Genomic DNA, 11,572 nt, shown 5'->3' with positions numbered 1-11,572 from the left:
TTATTATCCTATTATTTATCCTATCTGTCATGCACAAATTTTTTTGTATGTTGTGTGTGATGAAATGGGAAGTAGGCATAAAACACTTCTGCAGCAGGCCCAAATGTGATGGTTAGCTGAAGGAGAAGCACTTGTATGACAGTTGTGAGCTGAACTAGCCACTTCCTTCAAACAACTCCTTTTTAACTTGAAAGAACTACTGACAAACAGTGGTTATCCAGACTTGGGTGTCTGGAAGACCTTTAGATCAAAGTGAACTAAGTCTGTCATGTCAAGGAAAACAAGTGACAGCATTTGTTGCTGATAATAAAATTTAAGTGTAATAGCAAAAATTAGAACTTTAGAAACCTTATCTACCACGTGAGCTTGACAACTTCCTAATAAAACTTTTCTGATGCTATTGATGGTGATACAATATCAAAAAACAACCATGATTTTTTTGGCATTGTATATCTTGAAATAAGTCACCATTTGTGAGATCTGAATAACTCAATAAACCAGTGCTTTCCAATGACCAACGCCAGATATTACAAAGCCATGTATAGATAAAGGACCCATTAATTACACAAGATAAATCAATGGATTTTTCATATAAGGAAGTACAGAGTTCATTGGTATGGTTTCAAATTCTACCTTATACATAACATTTAAGAAACTACCAATTGCTGAGTTTTAGTGTAGTATCTAAGAATATCTACAATTATTTGAAAATGCTATTAAAGCACTCTTCTTTTTTCTAATCACATATCTGTGTGAGTACAGATTTCCTTCATATATTTCATTTGAAAAAAACAGATCCCAGTAGATCTGATGGAGAAACAGATATGAACATTCAGCTGTCTTCTATTAAGTCTGCCATTAAAGACCTTTGCACAAATGACTATGCCACTCTTTATTACATTTGCAGGAAAATATAGTTACTTTTAATTTAAAATATGTTAATTATAATAATATGTATGTTTACTGTTATTTTTAATGAATAACTGAATCATTTAAAAATTCCTCAGTGTTAATTTATAATATTGTAAATACAAATAGAAATAATCTATATATGCAGCAGCATGGAAGGACCTGGAGAGTATTTTGCTAAGTGAAATAAGCCAGTCAGAGAAAGACCAATACCATATGATTTAACTCATATGTGGAATCTAATGAACAAAATAAACTAGCAAACAAAACAGAAACAGACTCATAGATAGAGAACAGATTGACAGCTCTCAGAGGGAAGAGTTTGGGGGACTGGGTGAAAGGGTGAAGGGATTAAGAAAAAAAAAACCTCTCATACACACAGACAACAGTATGGTGATTACCCAAGGGAAAGGGGGATGAGGGGAGATTGAAGAGGGTAAAGGGGGAATAAATGGTAATGGAAAGAGACTTGACTTGGGGTGGTAAACACACAATACAATATAGAGATGATGTATTATAGAATTGTACATCTGAAACCTGTATGATTTTATTAATATCACCCCAATAGATTCAATAAACAAAATTTTTTTTGGTGTACTTAGTGACTTTAAAGAGTATAAAGTGGTCCTGAGACCAAAAACTTGAAGAAATGCTGATCTAGCCATTGGGTTCTTAATAATATGCTAAACATATCACTACTGGAAATTGTAATAGTCCGGGCAGAACTAACTGTGTTTTAATAATAATTCTAAGAATTGTTTACCTATGAGTATGACCTGTCATCCAAAAAATATGCATCTGTGACCTTTTGGACAGCATTACTTCTAATTCCCTAGTGTCTTTAATATACTATTTCCTGAAGACTCCATCCACCAGAGATTTTTTCCTGTACTATACATATCCCATCTGTAACCCGTTTCCTAATAGAGTACAGTTGACCATCGTTGTGATTTTCTCATCCCCTTATCTGAGGATTTAACTAAACATGGGTCAAAAATATTTGGGGTGAAAATGTTACATTGTTGCTGAAATGTACTATGAAGTTAGGCCTACAATGGCTGCATTTGTACTGAACAGGTACAGACTTTTTTCTTGAATAATTATTCCCTGAATAATACAGTATAACAGCTATTTACATAGCATTTATATTGTATTAGGTATTATAGGTAATCTAGAGATGATTTAAAGTATTTGGGAGGATTTGCATAGGTTATATGCAAATACTATGCCATTTGACATAAGGAACTTGAGTATCCATGGATTTTGATATCTGTGGGGGTCCTGGAACCAATTCTCCAATGTTATGAGAGACAACTGGGTTGCCTTCAAAACCTACAGCAGAAGTATTTGTGGGTACAGGGAAGAAATAGAGGCAACTTGCTGTATTACATGTGACTGTGTGCCTTTGTTTCATATGTTGGTTTAAAAGAATGATAATAATAATATGTGATATTGGTCGTCTTCACTGTCACCAACCCTCCTCCAAATGATGATATATAACTATACAGAATATTAAGAAGCATTGCTTTAACCAACAGCTAACCTATATTAATGCCTATTTCCTATCCTGAATAGACTAGAAATTAACTAAAGGCTGGTTAAGAGCATAATGACATATTAAAAGGTTGTGCAGTACTCATTTGTTTGGTCTCCAGTAAACCACAGACACTTTTGAGAAATCATTTATATATTTATTTGTTGGGGGGCAATTTAGAACTTTTTTTTTTTTTTTTAATCGAAAGCTGTTATGAATTAGTCAGTTTAAGAAACCTAAATTTGGTTCATCTTTGGCTGGCAATAATCAAAAGGGGGCCAAAAAAAAAGTTGTCAGAAAACAGGAATTTGAAGAGAGGCTAGTCTGGCTTAGAGAACTGCTTTTATTGGTTTTTAAAAATGCCATTTAAGAATGCGTGGTTTGATAAGCTTCCATATCCCTCATTGAAATACATTGACCTTCCCTAGTTGCCCAAAGAGTTTGTGCTATAGGGGGGAATACGTACCCTTTGAAAGCTATTGTGGACAAAATGAATATTCAGAAATCCACTTGAATTGATTTTAGATTTTCTAATGGAGGAAATGTTTGTTAGAGAATTATGTTGGAATTCTTTACGCTTTGATCTTGTTCATTCTAGATACTAGTGAATTCAGAAATGCTGACACCATTGATTTATGAGGATGTTAGGTACTATTGAATGTGAGCTTAGTTTTAAAAGAGCTACTTTGGCCTTCATTTGCCCTTACTAGTAAGTCACTCATTGTGAATACTCTTTTCTAATATTAAAAGTGGAATACTGGTTGAAAGAGATACTGAACAGCTTTCCTCGCCTCCTTGTATTTTGTATTTGAATAACAATATACTCTATGTATGCCATCATTATGCTTAGAATATTTAATATATTGTAAAATGTTTTAGAATTTATTTTACATTTTAACATGTTAATATTTTAATGTGGAAGGAAAGTCCAGAAGCATAAAACTTACTACATAGTTCGCACTTGATAAATATTTGTTCAATGAATTTGTCTGTGTTCACAAATAAATAATTAAGATTAAACCAAAATAAAGATTAAACCAAAACCATAATGTCATTAACTTTTTAATTTTTATTTTTCAATGACTGTTTGCATTCATTATTTTGTGTTAGTTGCAAGTGTACAGCATACTGGTTAGACAACCATATACTTTACAAAATATTCCCCCAATATTTCCAGTAGCCACCTGGCACCATACATAGTTATTACAATATTATCAACTGTATTCCTTATGCTGTGCTTTACATTCTGGTCACTATTTTGTAATTTAGCAATTTGTACTTCTTAATCCCTTCACCTTTTTCACCCAGTCCCCAGCCCCACCCCTTATGGCAGCCATCAGTCTGTTCTCTGTATCTATGAGTCTGTTTCTATTTTGTTTGTTCATTTACTTTTTCTTTAAATTCCACATATAAGTGAAATCATATTATGTTTGCCTTTCTCTGACTGACTTATTTCAGTTATATCATTAGCTTTTTGAAAGACGTGAAACGGGTTGGCCACCAGTAAGATCCAAGATCAAACTTCTATATATTATGAATAATAAACTAGAAAGTGTTTTTTACCAGTAGGGCTGAAAAGAGACACTTTTTATTTATATTAACCTTTTAATTGAATGATATTCACTAACAGTAGTAAGAATTGCTAAACCGTATTTTATTACATTTGTTCCCTAGATAGGCACATGCCAAAACTTTTATTCATTGTTGAACATTTGAAATTGGAGTCTGTATTTCTTCTGCTGCTTAATTGTTACTTATTCCTAATAAGTCACTTCTCCCATAGTACTTTAGATAGCAGAATGAAAATGTGAAAAACTTGAGCCACATCGTGTTATTAGTGATTTTTATTATTATTATTATTTAAATTTATCTTTATTGTTAAAAATATTACAGATATCCTCCCTTTTTTCCCTATTGACCCCTCCACCCTGCATCCTCCCACCCCCAGGCCTTTACCACACTATTGTCTGTATCCACGGGTTATGCATATATGCATATAAGTTCGTTGATTAATCTCTCCCCACCCATTCCCCCACTCCCACCTTCCCACTGAGATTCATCAGTATGTTCCATACTTCTATGTCTCTGGATCTATTTAGTTCCTCAGTCTATTTTGTTTATTAGATTCCACATATGAGTGAGATCATGTAAAACTGAATTAGGAAGAATCAGAAAACCTGAATAGGCTAATAACAACTGATGAAATCAAAGCAGCAATAAAAAAAAACTCCTAACAAACAAAAGCCCTGGTCCAGACGCCTTCACAGGGGAGCTTTCTAATTCTTTAAGCTGTAGAGTTAGATAGTTTACTAAAAATTGTTCTTGCTTTTTAAGGTAGGCCTGCAGTGCTATGGACTTCCCTCTCAGGACTGCTTTCGCTATGTCCCATAGATATTGGGTTGTTGTGTGTTCATTTTCATTTGTTTCCAGGAAGTTTTTTATTTCTTTCTTGATCTTATTGATAACCCGTTCATTGTTTAATAATATGCTATTTAGCCTCCATGGGTTTGAATGTTTTTGAGTGTTTTTACTGTAGTTGATTTCCAATTTCATGTCATTGTGATCTGAGATGCTTGATCTGATTTCAATCTTCTTGAACTTGTAGAGACTGGTTTTGTGTCCTAACATGTGGTCTGTCTTTGAGAATGACCCATGTGCACTTGAGAGGAATGTATATTCTGCAGCTTTGGGGTGAAATGTTCTTTAATATCAATTAAATCCATCTGATCTAGTGTGCCAATTAGAGTCACTGTTTCTATGTTGATTTTTTGTCTGGAAGATCTATCCAGTGAAGTCAGTGGGGTATTAAAGTACCCGAACATGACTGTATTGCTGTTTATTTTTAATGATAGCTTTGCTGGATAGAATTGACTTGGTTTGAGATCCTTGTTTTGCATTATCTTGAATACCTTATGCCATTCTCTTCTGGCCTGTAGAGTTTCTGATGAGAAGTCAGCTGACAGCCTCATGGGAGCTCCTTTGTAAGTAACAGGTTGCTTTTCTCTTGCTGCCTTTACTATTCTCTGTCTTGAATTTTTGGCATTTTAATTACGATGCCTCTGGGTGTGGGCCTCTTTGTATTATTCTTGCTTGGGACTCTCTGTGCCTCCTGAACTTGTGTCTTTTTCCTTCACCAAGTTAGGGAACTTTTCTGCCATTATTTCTTCAAACAGCTTCTCTAACCCTTGCTTATTTTCGACCTCTTCTTGTAGTCCTATGATGCAAATATTGTTAGGGTGGTGTTAGAGTGGTGAAAGTGGACACCCCTGTCTTGTTCCTGTTTCTAAGGGAAATGGTTTTAGTTTTTGACCATTGAGTATGTTGTTAGCTGTAGGTTTGTCGTATATGGCCTTTATAATGTTGAGGTATATTCTTTCTATTCCAACTTTGCTGAGAGTTTTCATAAAAAATGGGTGCTGGATTTTGTTGAATGCTTTTTCTGTATCTATTGACATGATCGTGTGGTTTTTATCCTCATTTTGTTTATGTGATGTATCACATTTATTGATTTGCGAATATTATACAGCTTTGCATTCCCAGAATAAATCCCACTTGGTTGTGATGTATGATCTTTTTGATGTATTGCTGGATCTGGTTTGCTAGTATTTGGTTGAGGACTTTTACATCTGTGTTCATCAGGGATATTGGCCTGTAATTTTTTTTCCTTGTAGTGTCTGTATCTGGTTTTGGGATTAGGATGATACTGGCCTCATAAAAAGAGCTTGGGAGGTTTCCCGCCTCTTGAATTTTCCAGAATAGTTTGAGGAGGATAGGTGTTAATTCTTTGAATATTTATGAAAACTTTCCTGTAAATCCATCTCGTCCAGGACTTTTGTTTGCTGGGAGTTTTTTTTATTACTGCTTCAATTTCATTAGTTATTATCCGCCTATTCAGGTTTTCTGATTCTTCCTGATTCACCTTTGGAACATTGTATGCTTCTAGGAATTTGTCCATTTCACCCAGGTTGTCCAGTTTGTTGGCATATAGTTGCTCATAGTATTTTCTTACAATCCCTTGTATTTCTGTTGTGTTAGTTATATCTCCTCTTTCATCTCTGATTTTATTTATTTGGGTCCTCCTTCTTTGTTTCCTGGTGAGTCTGGATAAAGTTACCTCAATCTTATTTATCTTTTCAAAGAACCAGCTCTTGGTTTCATTGATTTTTTTTTCTTTTTTCTTTTTTTTTTTTTTTAGCCTCTATGTCATTAATTTCTCCTCTGATCTTTATTATTTCCTTACTTCTTCTTCCTCAGGGCTTTTCTTGCTGTTATTTTTCTAATACTTTTAGTTGTTGTGTTAGGTTTAGTAGAGCTTTAGCTTGTTTCTTGGGGTATGAGTATAATGCTGTGAACTTTCCTCTCAGGACTTCTTTTGCTGTGTTCCATAGATTTTGGGTTGTTGTCTGCTTATTTTCTTTTTTTCCAGGAAGTTTTTTTTCTTTCTTCCTTGATCTCATTGGAAATCCATTCAATGTTTAATAACATGCTATTTAGCCTCCATGTGTCTGAATATTTTTGAGTTTTTTTTATAGTGGTTGATTTCTAGTTTCATGCCATTGTGATCTGAGAAGATGCTTGATATGATTTCAGTCTTCTTGAATTTTTAGAGACTTGTTTTGTTCCCTAACATGTGGTCTATTTTTGAGAATGTTCCATGTGTACTTGAGAAGAATGTGATTCTGCTGCTTTGGGATGAAATGTTCTGTAAATGTCAATTAAATCTATTAGATGTAGTGTGTCATTTAAGGTCTACGTTTCCCTGTTGATTTTTTGTCTTGATGATCTGTCCAGTGACGACAGTGGGATGTTAAGGCCCCCCACTATGATTGTGTTGCTGTCAATCTCCCCCTTAAATTCCACCAAGAAATTTTTTTATTTATTTAAGTGCTCCTATATTGGCTCCATATATATTTATAAGGGTTATTTCTTCCTGTTGGACTGATCCCTTGAGTATTATGTAGTGACATTCTTTGTCTCTTGTTATGGTCTTTATTTTAAAGTCTGTTTTGTCAGAAATAAGTATTGCTACTCCAGCTTTTTTGTTTGTTCATTTCCATTTGCATGGAATATTTTTTTCCATCCCTTCACTTTCACCCTGCGTGTATCTTTTACTCTCAGATGAGTCTCTTGTAGACCTCATATATTTGGGTCCTGTTTTCTTATCCATTCAGCTACTCTATGTCTTTTGATTGGGGCATTTAATCCATTTAAATTTAAGGTTATTATTGATACATATTTAATGCCATTTTTCCCTTTATGCTGATGTACCTTTCTCTCAATATTCCTTCCTCTTAAAGCAGTCCTTTTAGCATTTCTTGCAATGCTGGTTTGGTGGTACTGAACTCCTTGAGCTTTCTTTTGTCTGGGAAGCTCTTTATTTCATCTTCAATTTTAAATGATAGCCTTGCTGGATAAAGCAGTCTTTGTTGCAGGTTCTTGCTTTTCATTATTTTAAGAACTTCATGCCACTCCCTTCTGGCCTGAAGTGTTTCTCTTGAGGAATCTGCTGTCAGCCTTATGAGGGTTCCCTTGTAGGTCACTGCTTGTCTCTTTCTTGCAGCCCTTAATATTCTCTTTGTCCTTAACATTTGCCATTTTAATTTTGATGTGTCTTGGAGTGGGTCTCTTTGGGTTCCTCTTTTTTGGAACCCTCTGTGCTTCCTGAACTTGTGTGGCTTTCTCCTTCACCAGGTTAGGGAAGTTTTCTGTCATTATTTCTTCCACCAAGTTCTCTGTCCCTTGCTCACTTTTCTCCCTGTCTGATACCCCTGTGATGTGAATGTTGTTTTGCTTCATGTTGTCTCAAAGTTCCCTTAAACTATCCTCATGCTTCTAAAGTGTTTTTTCTTTTTGCTGCTCTGGTTGATCGTTTTTTCCTACTTTATCTTCTAATTCACTTAATCTATATTCTACTTCATTGAGCCTGCTTTCAATTCCTTCTGGCATATTCTTGATATCAGATATAGTATTCTTCATTTCTTCCTGGTTCTTATTCATCATATCTATATCTTTTTTCGTGGTGGTAAACTTTCACTAAGTTCCTGGACCTTCCCATTATGTGCCTTGTGGTTCTCATTAGTTTCCTTGAGCATCTTTATAACCATCACTCTGAACTCTATTTCTGATCACTTAACTCCATCTTATCATCATCCTTTTCTGGTGATTTTTCCTTCTCTTTAGTTTGGGGTTTGTTTCTTTGTCTCCCCATTGTAGTGATTCTTAGTGTTAGTATCTTTATATTAGATTTCTTTGCTGTATCCTAGTCTTGTGGGGTGGGATTTTTTGGTGTATGTCCAGTGTGGTCCAGAGGTTCGTTTTCCTTATTTTTCTGAGCTATATGCTCTAGGCGTGTCCCCTTTGTGGGTGTCCCTTTTGTGGGTTCTTTGTGCTCTCCTTTTGTGATTGGGTGTAGATTGTTGTTGACCCCTTCATGAGAGGACCCTCCTCTAAGGTTCACTAACTGTGAGGCTCAGCCACAATCACGTCATGTGAGCTTTTGTACAGGTGCTGATAGAGCAAAACAAAACACAATCAAACTTCCAAGAAACAAACAGTAACTTACAAAATATCCTGACAATCACAATGAAAACAACCCAAGAGAAAGTAGAATTGGGAGGGCAAAGCGAGAACACAAATCCTAAAGAAATAAAAAGAGAAAAGGATATTATTGCTATTAGTAAAAATAAAATAAAATTAAAATTAAAAAATAAAGAAGTTACTGGGAGATAAAAGGGGTAGAGAAAAGATTCTGAAAGAAGGGTGAACAAAAAAAAATAAGGGTAGAGAGTAGAAATAGGAAAATTGTTGAAAATGGAAAGAACAAACACAAACAAAGAAAAAGACAAGAAGACAGACTAAAAGAGAGAGAGAAAGGAACAAAAAAATAAAGTTATACCAATGTACCAAGAAGAGAGAGAGGTAAAACAAGGGCAGGGAAGGAGCTCAATAAGGAATATGGAGGAACAATAGATTAAAGCAATAAACTTACTGATTATGATAATATCCCAGTAATAAAGCAGACAATATCAAGAAAACCTTGATAAAAGAACAAAAAGCAAAACAAAACAAGACAAAAAACAAGCAAACTAAGATAAACAAATCCTAAAAAAATTAATTAAAAAATTAAAATCAATTAAAAAAAATTCCTCTTAAAATAATTTAAAAAGTTATCCAGGTGAATTTCGTCTGGGCCACCCACTTATGTTGTCTGAGGCTCTCTGTTTTATATATTGATTTCAGGTCTCCTGGGAGGTACTTGTATGTCAACCAATGTCAGGAGCTTTATAGGTTTGGCTCTGTTCTTATGTATCTGGTTGGCCTGAGGCTCTCTGTGGACCACCTTCTCCTGTCAGCTATTTCACCTCTCCCTTATGGTTGCCTGGTCTTTCTCCAGAGTCTTCTGAAGACAGTCTAGGGTGCAGGCCAGCTAGTGTAGCTTGGGATATTGCTCCCCTTACTTAGAGGTTTTTCTCTCAGGCACTCACTGTGGGGAAGTTAGTCTGTTTCAAAGCCGACTCCTCTGTTTCTACCAAGTCCTCCAATTCTAGTTCCCATAGAATGGCCTGCTGCAGGTTCAGATTGAATTCAGTCTGTTGCCTTTTCTGTATGGGCAGTTTCAGTGCTCTGGGCTCAGTAGGTTTGATTAAAAAAGACTCCTGTGAGTATGTTGCCTGCCCAACCCCCAGAAGTGGTTTTAAGCTTTTCCTCTAGGTCCCAAACAATAGTCCCTGAGAGTCTTACTCTTGTCTTGTGGTCCTGTGAGCTGTGCTCCCTTCCCCCTCATAACTGTGCCCTATGGGGGATATCTGGGGCTTCAGTGAGCTGAACCAACCTGTTTCCTGTTGGGGGTGGTGCTCTTAGCCTCCGGGAGAGATAGGTGTGCTTCACCCCTCCTTTCTCAGATCTGGTTGGCTGATATCACAGGGTGCTCAGTTCAAACTCTCCACAATGCAGGCACAAATTCCAGCTTTTGCTGGTCTGTCTCCCCAGTGCAAGCCAGGAAGGTGGACGCCTGTTCAGCATTCAAAAATGCACACAGCAACAAATAGGTAGAGAACCTGCTTTGTGAGGATCTTGTTCCCTTGTGCCTTGGATCCAAGTGGGAGGGGTTACAAAGTCAGCCCCATGCAAGTCCCCTGCACAGCTGATTTCAGAAAAGCTGAGACAGCTCCTTTGGCACTATCCTGGCTCCCCTCTGAGCAGGTCAGAAATCTCCAATTCACACCACCAGCAGCTCCCAAGGCTGGAGACCTGATCCTCCCCACTTGTGGCTCAAGTCCCTCTCTGGCAGCGGGAGGGCTCTCTTCCCCTTCCCCGCACCACACAGTTTAAATGCTTTCTGGGGTTCTACACAATACCTTACAGGAAAGCAGAGGGTTCCTGTAGGTACCCTTTGCCCCTTTCTATTCGGAAGCCACACACTGTGGAGCAGCCTTTCCTGCTGTCAGTACCTGGGATGAATTTCTCCTGTCCTTGCTGCTGCCATTAGGCACTTTGTTTCACTGGGAAGGCACAGCCCCCTTCTAGCAGGCACACTGTTGCTCTGGCTCCCTCTGCTCACCTTGCACAGGCTATCCTTCCCTTCTCCTCCACTCTGGATTTGAGATCCCAGCTTTTGGATGCCAGTCCACACTTTCAAGGGGAGGGTGCTTTGCAGCCTCTAACCCTTGGGCCTTGAACCCGAGCACTGGCTTAGGGGGGGCTCCCCCTTTCTGTGCCCCCCCCTTACTGGACTCTGATGTTTCTTCAGTGCTCCTTACTTGAAATATATCCACTCAGGTATATTTGTCTGGTTTTTCTAAGCTGGTTATGCAGTATTTTAGGTGTAAATCCATTCCGTCGCTTGGAGCAAGGGCCCTCTGCTTCTTGTGAGAGTGCTGCCACCTTCACTTCTCTGGAAATTATATTTTCTACTTATGGAGGTGATAATAAATGTACACAAATTGTTTCACTGGCTTAGTTCACATTCTTCCTAGTAGTGAATGGCTCATATATAGGAGACATTTGCAAATGCCTAGAGGGAAGAGACTATATTTTATTCCTTTTTGTAGCTCCAAGGCCTAGCACAGTGTCTGGCATGTGTATAGATACAATAAAAAACACCCTTAATGAATGAAATTAGATTTACTG

At 37.0% G+C, this 11,572-nt stretch overlaps 1 protein-coding gene across 1 annotated transcript in view; it reads left to right on the top strand.

Moving 5' to 3' along the window:
* RNF128 (ring finger protein 128) overlaps window positions 1-11,572 on the top strand; it is a 70,499-nt gene that overhangs the window by 20,746 nt on the left and 38,181 nt on the right. The window lies entirely within an intron of this gene.

This window comes from Miniopterus natalensis, chromosome X (assembly GCF_054644295.1).
Source record: "Miniopterus natalensis isolate mMinNat1 chromosome X, mMinNat1.hap1, whole genome shotgun sequence".
In the NCBI taxonomy this organism is placed as follows: Eukaryota; Metazoa; Chordata; class Mammalia; order Chiroptera; family Miniopteridae; genus Miniopterus; species Miniopterus natalensis.
The sequence above is the reverse complement of the archived record's forward strand: the minus strand, read 5'-3'. Positions and strand labels throughout refer to the sequence as shown.